Source organism: Takifugu rubripes, unplaced genomic scaffold (genome assembly GCF_901000725.2).
Source record: "Takifugu rubripes unplaced genomic scaffold, fTakRub1.2, whole genome shotgun sequence".
In the NCBI taxonomy this organism is placed as follows: Eukaryota; Metazoa; Chordata; class Actinopteri; order Tetraodontiformes; family Tetraodontidae; genus Takifugu; species Takifugu rubripes.
Window position 1 is genome coordinate 831,725 of NW_021821633.1, and position 17,622 is coordinate 849,346.

Consider the following 17,622-nt stretch of genomic DNA (forward strand, 5'->3'; position numbering starts at 1 on the left):
AGGTTAAAGCCCCGCTGGTGCGGACACCTGCTCCAGGTAAAGCCCCGCTGGTGCGGACACCTGCTCCAGGGTAAAGCCCCCGCTGGTGCGGACACATGCTCCAGGTAAAGCCCGCTGGTGCGGACACCTGCTCCAGGTAAAGCCCCGCTGGTGCGGACACCTGCTCCAGGTAAAACCCCGCTGGTGCAGACACCTGCTCCAGGTAAAGCCCCCGCTGGTGCGGACACCTGCTCCAGGTAAGCCCCCGCTGGTGCGGACACCTGCCTCCAGGTAAAGCCCCGCTGGTGCGGACACCTGCTCCAGGTAAAGCCCTGCTGGTGCTGCTCCCCCAGGGTGCTCCTCATGCCTGCTGCTCCACTACACACAGCAGATGTTTATGTGTTCTGGTCCCGCTACTGAGCCTCTGCAGGATCTACTCAGCAAAGATCAGCGGCGTGGACGGAGGAACTGAGGAGCTGTGGCTCTTGTGTCTGTTGCAGCTGCTGAGTGTGGAGCGGATGAACCTGTACGTCTCTTCCATACGCGTCTGCTTCCTGCTGTTTGAAAGCATGAGGATCCACTTAAAGTTCCAGCTGGAGGTAAACATGTTGCTATGCTAATGGTCGTTGCTTGGGGAGTTGGAAGAGGCAGCAACTCTGGTGTCTGTGTGTTGCAGATGTACCTGAAGAGGGTGATGGACATCATCACCTCGGAGAACATTAAAATGCCCTATGAAATGAAAGAAGTGGCTCTGGAGGCGCTGGTCCAGCTGTGGAGGATCCCAGCTTTGTGACTGAACTCTACATCAACTACGACTGTGACTTCTACTGCTCCAACCTGTTCGAGGACCTGACCAAGCTGTTGTCCAAGGTACGCCCCACCTCCTGAAGCGGAGCCTCAAGAACCCTTTTGATGCTCACTGGCCCAAACCGGGCTCTTTTCTAACCCGAACCCGAACCTGCTGCCTTTCTGGGCTCCATTGATCGTCTTCACTGTGCTTGTTGGAGTGCTGCTGCTTCCTGTAGCTGATGAAGCCGCCAGTCGTAGCATCAAAAGACCTGCTGTGTCAGCAGATGATGAGCTTCAGCTTCCTCATGACAGCTCCCTCTCTTTACAGAATGCCTTCCCAGTGTCGGGCCAGCTCTACACCACCCACCTTCTGTCCCTGGAGGCTCTGCTGACCGTCATCGACAGCATCGAGGCCCACTGCCAGGCCAAGGTGCTCAGTGGTGCTGCTCACCAGGAGCAGTTAGAAGCACCAAGTGCAGAAGGACTGAGTTCAGCCACAGACCCTGGCGCTGGCACAGACCCCAAGATCAGGTAGGACGTGCACGTGGATGGAAGCTGGATTATCTTCTGGGTAATGCTAACTCCAGTGTACCTGCTCTTTCTCCAGAGCCCAACCAGAGCATCACCAATGGTCTTCCCACGTGGACAGCCCTCCCACCCCTGGACAGCAGATGGCTGAGAAGATGCGGCCCAGCAGGCAGGACCACGGAGACGGGGACGCTGGTCAGGGTCTGACACTTGCTTCCACGTGTGTTTTGGACTGGGCCTGTAGTCTTGTGTTGTGTGTGTTGTTGCAGCTGAGAAGAGAGCGCCGCCGAAGCCCCAGCGCTTCTCCAGCTTCCTGCCTGACTCTCAGGAGCTGATGGACATCCGCACCAAGAAAAAGGCAGGACGCGCTGGCTGTCCTACGTTGGCTCGCCTGTCAGACTGTCCCCTCACTGTTCCGCTGTCTCCCCCAGTTGTTGATCGCCGGCACAGAGCAGTTCAACCAGAAGCCAAAGAAGGGGATCCAGTTCCTGCAGGAGAAGGGCCTCCTCAGCACCCCCACGGACAACAACCAAATAGCTCAGTGGCTCAGGGAAAACCCCCGGCTGGACAAGAAGATGATTGGCGAGTACATCAGTGACCGAAAGAACGCGGAGCTCCTGGACTCCTTTGTGAAGTACGATGAGCTTCTCTGGAGTTTAGATCCTTTCAGTGTTTGAGATGCTCCTGAGGACAGGAAGTGAGAAAGACTTGTACGTTTTGATTGCAGCACTTTGGCTTCCAAGGGCTTCGGATTGACGAGGCTCTCAGGCTGTACCTGGAGGCCTTAGGCTGCCTGGAGAAGCTCCAGTTATCCAGAGACTCCTGGAAACCTTTACAGACAACTGGCACGTGAGTCCAGGCTGACGTCATTCCTCCTTACAGTCAGCAGGAGAGCAGCCAGCAGCCAACAAGCATGACTGGGAGGGGTGGTGGGCTGGAGCAGGAAGGCTTAGGTTAGGGAACACGACGGCTAACCCAACCACAGAGAGGAGCAGAGCTGGTTCTGCTCCTGAACACAGAGAGGAGCAGAGCTGGTTCTGCCTCTGAACACAGAGAGGAGCAGAGCTGGTTCTGTCCCAAACACAGAGAGGAGCAGAGCTGGTTCTGCTCCCAACCACAGAGAGGAGCAGAGCTGGTTCTGCTCCTGAACACAGAGAGGAGCAGAGCTGGTTCTGCTCCTGAACACAGAGAGGAGCAGAGCTGGTTCTGCTCCCGACCTCAGAGAGGAGCAGAGCTGGTTCTGCTCCCGAACACAGAGAGGAGCAGAGCTGGTTCTGCTCCCGAACACAGAGAGGAGCAGAGCTGGTTCTGCTCCCGAACACAGAGAGGAGCAGAGCTGGTTCTGCTCCCGAACACAGAGAGGAGCAGAGCTGGTTCTGCTCCTGAACACAGAGAGGAGCAGAGCTGGTTCTGCTCCCAACCACAGAGAGGAGCAGAGCTGGTTCTGCTCCTGAACACGAGAGGAGCAGAGCTGGTTCTGCTCCTGAACACAGAGAGGAGCAGAGCTGGTTCTGCTCCCGACCTCAGAGAGAGCAGAGCTGGTTCTGCTCCTGAACACAGAGAGGAGCAGAGCTGGTTCTGCTCCCGACCTCAGAGGGAGCAGAGCTGGTTCTGCTCCCGACCTCAGAGAGGAGCAGAGCTGGTTCTGCTCCTGAACACAGAGGGAGCAGAGCTGGTTCTGCTCCTGAACACAGAGAGGAGCAGAGCTGGTTCTGCTCCTGAACACAGAGAGGAGCAGAGCTGGTTCTTCTGGCCTCAGACCGCCCCTTAGCTGTGTGCTGCTGGAGCTAACCCTAACCCTAACCCTAACCCTAACCCTAACCCAACCCTAACCCTAACCCTAACCCTAACCCTAACCCTAACCCTAACCCTAACCCTAACCCTAACCCTAACCCTAAGGTGGCCTGTGTCTCTGCAGAAGGTCAACGGCTCTCCTTTCATGACCAACGACGCGGGCTTTGCTCTGGCTTATGCCATCATCATGCTGAACACCGACCAGCACAACCACAACGTGCGGAAGCAGAACATCCCCATGACGGTGGAGGTGAGTGCGCTCCTACACTTCAGCTCCTCTAAAATCAGTCAGAACTTAGGAGACCCAAGCACCACTTCCTGTCCAGTGTTCCTCAGCTCGGAGCTCCAACATGGGAACTGTCTCCCACTACTTTAAGGTGCACGCACCGGTGGGGAATCGACCCCCCAACAGGTGCCCAACTGAGGCGAGGGTGGCTATTAAAGAGGAGCCATACAGATGTCAACAGCTGCAGGCAGCGGCGCTCTGGCCGAGGGGCCGAGCTCTTCTGAACAGGTGCCAGGAGGAAGGCTCCGCCCACATTTAGCCAGTTGGATCTCCTTCATTTGGGGCTCCAACTGGGACGGTGTGTAGTTGCTGTTATGGCAGTGAGCCTCCCAAAGATGGAGGGAATGTGGGAGCTGCTGAAGAACTAAACGAGTGTGAGGCAGCTTGGGAAACAGTCAGTGGGTGGCCCCCCGCCCCCCGCCCCTTGCCCCCCGCCCCCCCACCCCCCCACCCCCCACCAGGGAGCACTTGCTGCCTCTCTGCTCCAGCTACATTCTCTCTCCTTGCTTCACACTTTGTAGAGCTGATCTTCTTTAAGTCGGTGTCATAACCTCATCACGGGACCTGCATTGTGCAGTCTTAGATTGTCACCATACATTCCCAAAAGTCATTTGTGGTTTGCACGTTGACGCCCCCCCCAATTCCCCCCGGGCTGGAGACAACAGGCAAAGGTTTGCACACAATAGGCTGGAGAAGGCTAATAAAAGTGGCGCCTCGCCCCCGTGCTCAGCAGCTTTAAGGTGTGTTGGCTGTGAGCTTGTTAGCATGCAAAATATCTCCTTTTCCTAGCAATGTGCAGGTCCGATCAGGAGCATAAACCAGTCTGACGCAGCACGCAAGGCGCCTTGCTGAGTGGGTCGAGTAGCTAGTTGGGAGGGACTGACTTCTTAAACGTGGACTCTGAGATTGAGCTGATCTCAGCCCGAACATGGAAGGTGCTAACCCTAACCCTAACCTGGGCTGTATCAGGTGACCGGACACGTGCGCTGTCACGTTTCCGTGCTCTCTTGGTGCTACCCTAGGCCTGGGGTCTGAGCTGAGACGGTGGAGGAGACACCTCCCAACTCTGTCTTGGTCTTGACTTTTTTGGACTTTCCACACATTTTCTCATTTTCCTCTTTGTTCTTGTTCACAGCAATTCAAGAAGAATCTGAAGGGGGTGAATGGAAACAAGGACTTTGAGCAGGACATTTGGAGGACATCTACACAGCCATCAAGTACGCTCCTTCACACACCTCCACTGACCTATGCCACGGTTAGCTCTCATGGTCAAGACCTCCACCCAGTTCTCTGTGTGGGTCGCAGCTCCTCTGATGGTGCCCAGCCGAGCCACCTTCTATCTGGGTTCCTGCTGCACCCAGCCCAGACTGAGAAGGTGTCTGAGGCTGAGGCCCGTCCTGCTGTCCATGGGCAGGACTCGGACTCACCTGGTGTCACAGGTGAGGTGTGTGTGCTCTGCAGGAGTGAAGAGATCGTGATGCCTGACGAGCAGATCGGCCTGGTGAAGGAGAACTACGTCTGGAGTGTCTTGCTGCACCGTGGTGCCACACCTGAGGGCCTCTTCCTCCACCTGCCACCTGGCAGCTGTGATCATGACCTGTTCTCCATGACGTGGGGCCCCACCATTGCTGCCCTCTCCTACGTGTTCGACAAGAGTCTTGATGACGGCATCCTGCAGAAGGCTATCGCTGGCTTCAGGTACGAACCCTCCATCCCTGCTGAAGAACCTGTTTCCAGGTGCTCCACCAGTCCTTGTTGTTCAGGTCTTTCTCTCTTTTCAGGAAGTGTGCAATGATAGCAGCTCATTATGGCTTCAGCGACGTTTTCGACAACCTCATCATCTCCCTCTGCAAGTTTACCACCCTGAGCAGTGAGGTAAAGCTCTCCACACAGCAAACGCCTCCGTTCATGTTCCTGAAGGCCTGTTGAACTCTGCTGTAGCGTTCTCCCTCTGGTCAGGGCTGCACCTGCCTGTTGGCCAGCCAAACCTCAGTGCAGGTCCAGCCAAATGCTCCTCACAGCAGGGCTGAAGGGCCCGGGGGGGCTGAAGGCCACAACGGGGCTGAAGACCACAGCAGGGCTGAAGGAGACCCCTGAAGATGAGTGGAGACCCCTGAAGATGGGTGGAGACTCCTGAAGATGGGTGGAGACTCCTGAAGATGAGTGGAGACTCCTGAAGATGAGTGGAGACTCCTGAAGATGAGTGGAGACTCCTGAAGATGGGTGGAGACCCCTGAAGATGAGTGGAGACTCCTGAAGATGAGTGGAAGACTCCTGAAGATGGGTGGAGACCCCTGAAGATGAGTGGAGACCCCTGAAGATGGGTGGAGACTCCTGAAGATGGGTGGAGACTCCTGAAGATGGGTGGAGACTCCTGAAGATGAGTGGAGACTCCTGAAGATGAGTGGAGACCCCTGAAGATGGGTGGAGACTCCTGAAGATGAGTGGAGACTCCTGAAGATGAGTGGAGACTCCTGAAGATGGGTGGAGACTCCTGAAGATGAGTGGAGACCCCTGAAGATGGGTGGAGACTCCTGAAGATGGGTGGAGACCCCTGAAGATGGGTGGAGACTCCTGAAGATGAGTGGAGACTCCTGAAGATGGTGGAGACTCCTGAAGATGAGTGGAGACCCTGAAGATGAGTGGAGACTCCTGAAGAGGGTGGAGACTCCTGAAGATGAGTGGAGACTCCTGAAGATGGGTGGAGACTCCTGAAGATGAGTGGAGACTCCTGAAGATGAGTGGAGACCCCTGAAGATGAGTGGAGACCCTGAAGATGGGTGGAGACTCCTGAAGATGGTGGAGACCCCTGAAGATGGGTGGAGACCCCTGAAGATGGGTGGAGACCCCTGAAGATGGGTGGAGACTCCTGAAGATGAGTGGAGACTCCTGAAGATGGGTGGAGACTCCTGAAGATGAGTGGAGACCCCTGAAGATGAGTGGAGACCCCTGAAGATGAGTGGGAGACTCCTGAAGATGGGTGGAGACCCCTGAAGATGGAGTGGAGACCCCTGAAGATGAGTGGAGACCCTGAAGATGAGTGGAGACTCCTGAAGATGAGTGGAGACTCCTGAAGATGGGTGGAGACTCCTGAAGATGAGTGGAGACCCCTGAAGATGAGTGGAGACCCCTGAAGATGGGTGGAGATCCTGAAGATGAGGAGACCCCTGAAGATGAGTGGAGACCCCTGAAGATGCCGGGTCCTCTCGTTCACCCTTCCTGACAGGACGTCTCTAGGATGTCCTCCAACAGCTGATTACGCGTTGTCTTAATGTCCAGCGACTCACTGTTGTCCTCAAACCAGCCTACCGTTAGCTTAGCAACAATGAGCTAGGAGTCATTATAGCGCTGCTAAGGACCAACCAGATCCTGTTGATTCACCATTTTTAATGTGTAGACAGACAGACAGACAGACAGACAGACAGACAGACAGACAGACAGACAGAGACACACACACACACACACACACACACACACACCAACAACTGAGGGACTGTTGGTCTCCTACTAATATGGACGTGTGGCTGTAGTTTGCCCTTTATTACGTTATGTCCCTTATTTTATTAATATTGGTAGTTTTGTCATGTGTTTCCTCTGTCGCCACTAAAGTCTCCAGTCAAACTACCATATGAACAGTAGAACTTGTTGTTGTCTGTTGTTCCCTACAGTCAGTAGAAAACCTTCCTAGCGTGTTTGGAAGTAACAGCAAGGCCACAGACAGCAGCCAAGGCAGTGTTTGACCTTGCCCATCGCCATGGCAACATCCTTAGGGAGGGCTGGAAGAACATAATGGACCCATGCTGCAGCTGTTCCGGTCGGAGCTGCTGCCCAAAGCCATGGTTGAGGTCAGTGTTCCAGCGTATCTGTGCGGGATGGCCAGTCCTCTGCTGCCCCCTGGCTGTTCAGTCATCAGCACTGTCTTGCTCCTCAGGTGGAGGACTTCTTAGAGCCCAATGGGAAGATTTCTCTTCAAAGAGAGGAGACCCCATCCAATCGGTACGTGTGGAGCAGCTGTTTGTGTTGGCCACGCTACGTTCCCCTGAGCGGGACGGAAGGATATGTGTGCTGCTGTGTTTCCCAGCGGGGAGTCAGCAGTGCTGAGCTTTGTTACCTGGCTGAGTGGAGCTGAACAGTCGGGAACCCGAGGACCGTCCACAGAGAACCAGGAGGCCAAGCAGGCCGCCGTCCTCTGCATCAAGGTACAGGGCTGCTGCTCCCGCCACTCCTCAGGGAGCCTGTGAGGCTCCAGAGGTCTGTCAGGTCCTCCTCCTCCCTCCTCTGAGCTGTCTGGTGTTGTGCTTCCTCCTTCCTAGCAATGTGACCCAGAGAAGTTAATCACGGAGAGCAAATTCCTGCAGCTGGAGTCCCTGCAGGAGCTGATGAAGGTTTGTTTATCTCATCTGAACGAAGAGATCTCAACACCTGTGCTGAGGTGTGCTGCCCGTGGTGGTTCACACAGGAACTAACTCATCCTCCCTGCAGGCTCTGATCTCGGTGACGCCCGATGAAGAGACCAACGATGAGGAGGATGCTGCCTTCTGCCTGGAGATGCTGCTGCGCATCGTTCTGGAGAACCGGTAGGAACTGAGCCCAGCAGCAAGGCTGGTTGTGAGGGTAACGCCATGACTGTGTGTGTGTGTGTGTGTGTCGCGAGAGATCGCGTGTCCTGCGTGTGGCAGACCGTGCGGGACCATCTCTACCACCTCTGTGTCCACGCCACCGACAGCTGCTTCCTGTGGAGCGGGCCGTGGTGGACTCCTCCGGCTCGCCATCCGCCTCCTGCGTGGGAGGACATCAGCTCTCAGGTGGGCCGTGTGGTGGGAGGGGGTCCAGGAAGCCGGCTGCATTACATGAGGTCTACCTTAAAACTGTCGTGGTGCTGGAGCTTCTAACCCTGCCTCACTGATGGTACCAAGCATACGTTACTCCGTCATCTGCCAGAAGGAGCAGGTTCTCCCAGGTTTTGGACTTCAGAAACCTTTGGGGCTCCTGATTGGCCTGTCAGGTCTTTGGTTGTGCTCCCACTGTGAGGTGTCCCACACGTTGATCCATCCGTGTGCTGATCTTAGATAGATGTCCTCACAAGTTGCTTGCATTGAAGGTTGGTCTGGAAGGATGTGTGAAGCATGTTCCTTGGTCCTGATCTGGTGTCTCCTTGTCCATCAGGTTCTCCTGTCTCTGCGTCTCCTCCTCATGATGAAACCTCACGTGCTGTCCCGGGTCAGCAGAGAGGTGGCCTATGGTCTCCACGAGCTGTTGAAGACGAATGCAGCCAACATCCACTGCACAGATGATTGGTACACACTCTTCTCCCTGCTGGAGTGCATCGGAGGGGCGTGAAGCCTCCTGCCTCCTTCCAGCTGGCCTCCAGCACCGACAACGACACAGGTTCACCTCTGCTCACCACCCATCTTCTCTTTAGAGGAGTGCTTAGTCATACTAGTGAGACTAGTGCCTCACTAGTGATTCCTCCATGGCCTCACTAGTGCTTCCTCCATGACCCCACTAGTGCTTCCTCCATGACCTCACTAGGCTTCCTCCATGGCCTCACTAGTGCTTCCTCCATGACCTCACTAGTGCTTCCTCCATGACCTCACTAGTGCTTCCTCCATGACCTCACTAGTGCTTCCTCCATGGCCTCACTAGTGCATGACCTCACTAGTGCTTCCTCCATGACCCCACTAGTGCATGACCTCACTAGTGCTTCCTCCATGACCTCACTAGTGCTTCCTCCATGGCCTCACTAGTGCTTCCTTCATGACCTCACTCACCCTCCTCCATGGCCTCACGAGTTCTTCCTCCATGACCTCATTAGTGCTTCCTCCATGGCCTCACTAGGCATGACCTCACTAGTGCTTCCTCCATGACCTCACTAGTGCTTCTCCATGACCTCACTAGTGCTTCCTCCATGGCCTCACTAGTGCATGACCTCACTAGTGCTTCCTCCATGACCTCACTAGTGCTTCCTCCATGACCTCACTAGTGCTTCCTCCATGACCTCACTAGTGCATGACCTCACTAGTGCTTCCTCCATGGCCTCACTCCTCCATGACCTCACTAGTGCTTCCTCCATGACCTCACTAGTGCATGACCTCACTAGTGCTTCCTCCATGGCTCACTAGTGCTTCCTCCATGACCTAACTAGTGCTTCCTCCATGGCCTCACTAGTGCATGACCTCACTAGTGCTTCCTCCATGACCTCACTAGTGCATGACCTCACTAGTGCTTCCTCCATGACCTCACTAGTGCTTCCTCCATGACCTCACTAGTGCTTCCTCCATGGCCTCACTAGTGCATGACCTCACTAGTGCTTCCTCCATGGCCTCACTAGTGCATGACCTCATTAGTGCTTCCTCCATGACCTCACTAGTGCTTCCTCCATGACCTCACTAGTGTTTTCCTCCATGGCCTCACTAGTGCTTCCCCCATGACCTCACTAGTGCTTCCTTCATGACCTCACTCATCCTCCTCCATGGCCTCACGAGTGCTTCCTCCATGACCTCACTAGTGCTTCCTCCATGACCTCATTAGTGCATGACCTCACTAGTGCTTCCTCCATGATCTCACTAGTGCATGGCCTCACTAGTGCTTCCTTCATGACCTCACTAGTGCTTCCTCCATGACCTCATTAGTGCATGACCTCACTAGTGCTTCCTCCATGACCTCACTAGTGCTTCCTCCATGGCCTCACTAGTGCATGACCTCACTAGTGCTTCCTCCATGACCCCACTAGTGCATGACCTCACTAGTGCTTCCTCCATGACCTCACTAGTGCTTCCTCCATGGCCTCACTAGTGCTTCCTTCATGACCTCACTCACCCTCCTCCATGGCCTCACGAGTTCTTCCTCCATGACCTCATTAGTGCTTCCTCCATGGCCTCACTAGTGCATGACCTCACTAGTGCTTCCTCCATGACCTCACTAGTGCTTCCTCCATGACCTCACTAGTGCTTCCTCCATGACCTCACTAGTGCATGACCTCACTAGTGCTTCCTCCATGGCCTCACTCCTCCATGACCTCACTAGTGCTTCCTCCATGACCTCACTAGTGCATGACCTCACTAGTGCTTCCTCCATGGCCTCACTAGTGCTTCCTCCATGACCTAACTAGTGCTTCCTCCATGGCCTCACTAGTGCATGACCTCACTAGTGCTTCCTCCATGACCTCACTAGTGCATGACCTCACTAGTGCTTCCTCCATGACCTCACTAGTGCTTCCTCCATGACCTCACTAGTGCTTCCTCCATGGCCTCACTAGTGCATGACCTCACTAGTGCTTCCTCCATGGCCTCACTAGTGCATGACCTCATTAGTGCTTCCTCCATGACCTCACTAGTGCTTCCTCCATGACCTCACTAGTGTTTCCTCCATGGCCTCACTAGTGCTTCCCCCATGACCTCACTAGTGCTTCCTTCATGACCTCACTCACCCTCCTCCATGGCCTCACGAGTGCTTCCTCCATGACCTCACTAGTGCTTCCTCCATGACCTCATTAGTGCATGACCTCACTAGTGCTTCCTCCATGATCTCACTAGTGCATGGCCTCACTAGTGCTTCCTTCATGACCTCACTAGTGCTTCCTCCATGACCTCATTAGTGCATGACCTCACTAGTGCTTCCTCCATGGCCTCACTAGTGCTTCCTCCATGGCCTCACTAGTGCATGACCTCACTAGTGCTTCCTCCATGGCCTCACTAGTGCATGGCCTCACTAGTGCTTCCTCCATGACCTCACTCACCCTCCTCCTATCTGAACTTTAGGTCTTTTCTTTGGTTCTTCATGAAGAGAACTTTGAGTAGTTGGATGATGAGGCTGCTCTGCCCTCTGCCTCCAGGAGCCCAGTCAGACAGCGAGCTGCCCCCTCATCACGTCAGTGAGGTCAACGTGGACCGAGGCTACACCTCCGACTCGGAGGTCTACACGGAGCACAGCAAGGCCAGGATCCCTCGCTCCACCACAGACGTGGATGTGGCGAGCAAGGCTGGCTGGTGGTCAGCACACTCACGTCGCCATGACAACGCTGGAGGGGCTGGTGTAGAGACCACACTCATTCTGGGGCTTTTCTCTCTCCTAAGGTGGGGGGAAACGACCTGGAGATGAGCAAGACCTCTTCAGGCTGCCATAAGCCTCAGCTTCTCCACCCACTGGTCAACCAGTACAGCCTGACCCTGGGCCAGGACCTGGGCCAGCACGACACCAAGTCTCTCATCAAGTGTGTGGAGACCTTGTCCTTCATCGTGCGCGATGCTGCGCACGTCACCCCCGACAACTTTGAGCTGTGCGTTAGGGCCATTCGTGTGTTTGTGGAGGCCAGCCTCAACGGAGGTGAGAACATCTCATTCTGCAGGCCTGGATGTGGGTGGGGGGTGAGTCCATGGGACCGAGACCGCCTGGGGGCTCTGAGCGTTGAGCAGCTACAGTAGGAGCTCACCTGGTATCATCCAGCTGTGTTGTGGCTGCCTGGTCTCCATGGATACGAGGTTAGGCTGTTGCTGATGCTCTCATGACCTTGATGATATTTGAAGGTTACCGCAACCACACGACAAGAAGAAGAGCCACAAGTACGACTCCTCCAGATCTCGACTGAGGAAGAGATGGGCAGCCGGGAGAAGGAGGCCGGGGGTGGCAACAGGCGCGGCGGCGGCCGGCTAACGAGCCAGCGCCCATCCCGTTCCCATAGTGATGATGAGGAGGACGAAGGTGTCCCAGCCAGCTACCACACGGTGTCATTACAGGTTAGTCAGGACGTAAGTACATCAGCCCTCTTTCCTCCTCTACCTCATGTTGATTTGAGTCAAACCTCCCAACCCTCCTCTGTAGACCCTGTAGGCCCTGCAGAACCTGTAGACCCTGTAGACCTTGTAGGCCCTGCAGACTCTGTAGGCCCTGCAGACCCTGTAGACCCTCTAGGCCCTGTAGACCCTGTAGGCCCTGCAGAACCTGTAGACCCTGTAGGCCCTGTAGACCTTGTAGGCCCTGCAGACCCTGTAGGCCCTGCAGACCCTGTAGACCCTCTAGGCCCTGTAGACCCTGTAGGCCCTGCAGAACCTGTAGACCCTGTAGGCCCTGTAGACCTTGTAGGCCCTGCAGACTCTGTAGGCCCTGCAGACCCTGTAGACCCTCTAGGCCCTGTAGACCCTGTAGGCCCTGTAGACCTCCTAGGCCCTGCAGACTCTGTAGGCCCTGCAGACCCTGTAGACCCTCTAGGCCCTGTAGACCCTGTAGGCCCTGTAGACCCTGTAGGCCCTGCAGACCCTGTAGACCCTGTAGGCCCTGTAGACCCTGTCGACCCTGCAGACCCTGTAGGCCCTGTAAACCCTGTAGGCCCTGTAGACCCTGTAGGCCCTGCAGACCCTGTAGGCCCTGCAGACCCTCTAGGCCCTGTAGGTCTTGTAGACCCTCTAGGCCCTGTAGGCCCTGCAGACCTCCGAGGCCCTGTAGACCCTGTAGGCCCTGCAGACCCTGTAGGCCCTGTAGACCCTGTAGGCCCTGTAGACCCTCTGGGCCCTGCAGACCCTGTAGACCCTGCAGACCCTGTAGGCCCTGTAGACCATCTGGGCCCTGCAGACCCTGTAGGCCCTGTAGACCTTGTTGGCCCTGCAGACTCTGTAGACCCTGTAGACCCTCTAGGCCCTGCAGACCCTGTAGACCCTGTAGGCCCTGCAGACCCTGTAGGCCCTGCAGACCCTCTAGGCCCTGTAGGTCTTGTAGACCCTCTAGGCCCTGTAGGCCCTGCAGACCTCCGAGGCCCTGTAGACCCTGTAGGCCCTGCAGACCCTGTAGGCCCTGTAGACCCTGTAGGCCCTGTAGACCCTCTGGGCCTGCAGACCCTGTAGACCCTGCAGACCCTGTAGGCCCTGTAGACCATCTGGGCCCTGCAGACCTTGTAGGCCCTGTAGACCTTGTTGGCCCTGCAGACTCTGTAGACCCTGTAGGCCCTGCAGACCTCTAGGCCCTGCAGACCCTGTAGGCCCTGTAGGCCCTGCAGACCCTGTAGGCCCTGCAGACCCTCTAGGCCCTGTAGGTCTTGTAGACCCTCTAGGCCCTGTAGGCCCTGCAGACCCCCGAGGCCCTGTAGACCCTGTAGGCCCTGCAGACCCTGTAGGCCCTGTAGGCCCTGCAGGCCCTGTAGACCCTCTGGGCCCTGTAGACCCTGTAGACCCTCTGGGCCCTGCAGACCCTGTAGGCCCTGTAGACCCTCTAGGCCCTGCAGACCCTGTAGACCCTCTGGGCCCTGCAGACCCTGTAGACCCTGTAGGCCCTGTAGACCCTCTGGGCCCTGCAGACCCTCCGGGCCCTGTAGACCCTGTAGGTCCTGTAGACCCTCTAGGCCCCGTAGGCCCTGCAGACCTCCTAGGCCCTGTAGACCCTGTAGGCCCTGTAGACCCTGCAGACCCTGTAGGCCCTTTAGACCCTCTGGGCCCTGCAGACCCTGTAGGCCCTGTAGACCCTGTAGGCCCTGTAGACCCTCTAGGCCCTGCAGACCCTGTAGACCCTGTAGGCCCTGTAGACCCTCTAGGCCCTGCAGACCCTGTAGGCCCTATAGACCCTCTGGGCCCTGCAGACCCTGTAGACCCTCTAGGCCCTGCAGACCCTGTAGGCCCTATAGACCCTCTGGGCCCTGCAGACCCTGTAGGCCCTGTAGACCCTCTAGGCCCTGCAGACCCTGTAGGCCCTGTAGACCCCCTAGGCCCTGTAGACCCTGTAGACCCTATTGGCCCTTTATTTGCTGCTGCTACATGAGGTTTAGGTGACCTTTGAAGGGTTTATTGTCGTTAGTAGTCCAGAATCCGGTTTAGCTGGAGCGGAACCACGAACGCCTGTTCCAGCGTTAATATTTGTCTCCATTGTGTCCCTCTGACCCGATATGGTGATCCAGCCCATAATGATCCAGGCTTTATGAAGGGATCAGATCAGATCCTGTTGCTGTCAGTGGTCCTCACTGGTTTTGATGTTTGTGATGGTCCAGCTCTTAGACCTGATGCACACGCTGCACCCGGGCCGCCAGCATTTACAGCTCCTGGGCCGAGGAGCAGCGCCACCTGGGGGCCGCAGGCAGGAAGATCGAAGCGGACTCTCAGACCCTGTGGACCAGTTGCTGGTGCCCCCTGCTGCAAGGTAGCCCTGTTGTCATGAGGAGGCTCCTCCAGCTGCTGTGAGGTGGTGACCCTGAAGGTGCTCTCTCCAGGCATCGCGTGGCTGTGCTGCGACGCCCGGCGCCGGTCCGCATGCAGGCCCTGACCTACCTCCAGAGGGCCCTGCTGGTCCACGACCTGCAGACCCTGGACGCAGCGGAGTGGGAGTCCTGCTTCAATAAGGTGAGGAGTCCACCTGGACCCGTGGGGGGCCATGGTGATGACGGCCCCTGTGTGTGTAGGTGCTGTTCCCCCTGCTGACCAAGCTGCTGGACAACATTAGCCCAGCAGACGTGGGGGGATGGAGGAGACCAGGATGAGAGCCTGCACCCTCCTGTCCAAGGTGAGCACCCCACCAGCTCGGTGCCCCCCTCTTTCATTGATCTATTTGGAGCGTATTATTGGCCTGGTCCCAGTAGTTCTTCCTCTCAGGGTTCAGATCCTTCCAGAGGTTCTTGTGTTGGGAGGTGCTCGGGTTTAGAGCTCCGTCTGCTCTGAGCCATGATGTCTCTTTGGGTGTTCCAGGTCTTCCTCCAACACCTGTCCCCCTGCTGTCCCTGCCCACCTTCGCTGCCCTCTGGCTCACTATTCTGGACTTCATGGACAAGTACATGCACGCGGGCTCCAGTGACCTCCTGGTGAGTCTTCCTGGTGCTGAAGCACGGCTGGACACAGGAGGAAGTCCACATAGTGGTTCCTGCCTGTACCGGGCATGGGGTCAGTACCCGCCCTATGGCAGCCTGTCGGTAACCGTAGCAACTGTGGACGGCAGCCAGCCATACTCAAGCAGCGCACGTGGAGTGGGCGGGGTCTCCAGGAGGTGCCCCCCCCACAACACGGCGTTGGTGTGAGCAGGACTTCCTGTTCTGAAGCTCTTTACCTTCTGGTGTGTGTGTGTGTGTGTGCGTGGTGTGTGTGCGTGTCTGTGTGTGTGTGTGCATGTGTGTGTGTCTCTGTGTGTGTGTGTCTCTGTGGTGTGTGTGTGCATGTGTGTGTGTCTCTGTGTGTGTGTGTCTCTGTGTGCGTGTCTCTGTGTGTGTGTGTGTGTGCATGTGTGTGTGTCTCTGTGTGTTTGTGTGTCTCTGTGTGCGTGTCTCTGTGTGTGTGTGTGTCTGTGTGCGTGTCTCTGTGTCTCTGTGTGTGTGTGTCTCTGTGTGCGTGTCTCTGTGTGCGTGTCTCTGTGTGCATGTGTGTGTGTCTATGTGTGTCTCTGTGTGCGTGTGTGTGTGTCTATGTGTGTCTCTGTGTGTGTGTCTCTGTGTGTCTCTGTGTGTGTCTCTGTGGTGTGTCTCTGTGTGCGTGTGTGTGTGTCTCTGTGTGTCTCTGTGTGTGTGTGTCTCTGTGTGTGTCTGTGTGTGTGTGTGTCTCTGTGTGCGTGTCTCTGTGTGTGTGTCTCTGTGTGCGTGTCTCTGTGTGTCTCTGTGTGTGTGTGTCTCTGTGTGCGTGTGTGTGTGTCTCTGTGTGTGTGTGCGTGTCTCTGTGTGCGTGTCTCTGTGTGCATGTGTGTGTCTCTGTGTGTCTCTGTGTGTGTGTCTCTGTGTGCGTGTGTGTGTGTCTCTGTGTGTGTGTGCGTGTCTCTGTGTGCGTGTCTCTGTGTGCATGTGTGTCTCTGTGTGTCTCTGTGTGTGTGTGTCTCTGTGTGCGTGTGTGTGTGTCTCTGTGTGTGTGTGCGTGTCTCTGTGTGCGTGTCTCTGTGTGCATGTGTGTGTCTCTGTGTGTCTCTGTGTGTGTGTGTCTCTGTGTGGTGTGTGTGTGTCTGTGTGTGTGTGTGTCTCTGTGTGCGTGTCTCTGTGTGCGTGTCTCTGTGCGTGTGTGTGTCTCTGTGTGTGTGTGTCTCTGTGTGCGTGTCTCTGTGTGCGTGTCTCTGTGCGTGTGTGTGTGTCTCTGTGTGTGTGTGTCTCTGTGTGCGTGTCTCTGTGTGCGTGTCTCTGTGTGTCTCTGTGTGTCTCTGTGTGTGTGTGTGCGTCTCTGTGTGTGTGTGTCTCTGTGTGCGTGTCTCTGTGTGTGTGTCTGCGTGTGTGTGTGTGCGTGTGTGTGCGTGCGTGTGTGTGTGCGTCTCTGTGTGTGTGTGTCTCTGTGTGCGTGTCTCTGTGTGTGTGTCTGCGTGTGTGTGTGTGCGTGTGTGTGTGTCTCTGTGTGTGTGTGTCTCTGTGTGCGTGTCTCTGTGTGCGTGTCTCTGTGTGCGTGTCTCTGTGTGCGTGTCTCTGTGTGGTGTGTGTGTCTCTGTGTGTGTGTGCGTGTGCAGCTGGAGGCCATCCCAGAGTCCCTGAAGAACATGCTCCTGGTCATGGACACGGCTGGGATCTTCCACAGCGCCGACTCCAGGACCGGCTTCTCGGACCTGTGGGAGATCACCTGGGAGCGGATCGTCTGCTTCCTGCCTCACCTGAGGGAGGAGCTCTTCAAACAGACCATCATAGCAGGTGGGTTGGGGGGGGGGGGGGGGGGGGGTCACGGAAAGGCTTGGTTTCATGCTCGTTTCTGTGTTTAGACAGTACCAGTCCTCCAGCAGAACCCGTACAGCCGACCCTCCACCCGGGCCCTCCCCCCCCACCCAGGAGCCCCCCCAGGCTCCATCCCTCAGCCCAGCAGAGAAGAAGAGCGTCAGCAGGGCAGAGGCCCCCAGGAGCCTCCAGCCAACGGTGAGCTGCCTGTCTGTCTGATCTGGCTGCCTGTCTGTCTGATCTGCCTGTCTGTCTGTCTGATCTGCTGTCTGTCTGATCTGTCTGTCTGATCTGGCTGCCTGTCTGTCTGCCTGTCTGTCTGTCTGTCTGTCTGATCTGGCTATCTGCTCTGGCTGCCTGTCTGTCTGCTCTGGCTGCCTGTCTGTCTGTCTGATCTGGCTATCTGCTCTGGCTGCTGTCTGTCTGCTCTGGCTGCCTGTCTGTCTGATCTGGCTATCTGCTCTGGCTGCCTGTCTGTCTGCTCTGCTGTCTGTCTGTCTGATCTGGCTATCTGCTCTGGCTGCCTGTCTGTCTGCTCTGGCTGCCTGTCTGTCTGATCTGGCTATCTGCTCTGGCTGCCTGTCTGTCTGTCTGATCTGGCTATCTGCTCTGGCTGCCTGTCTGTCTGATCTGGCTATCTGCTCTGGCTGTCTGTCTGTCTGATCTG

General features: G+C 56.4%; 1 pseudogene; it reads left to right on the forward strand.

Moving 5' to 3' along the window:
* Window positions 1-17,002, forward strand: part of LOC115248342 (Golgi-specific brefeldin A-resistance guanine nucleotide exchange factor 1-like) — a 60,308-nt pseudogene extending 43,306 nt beyond the window's left edge.
* The last annotated feature ends 620 nt before the right edge of the window (window positions 17,003-17,622 follow it).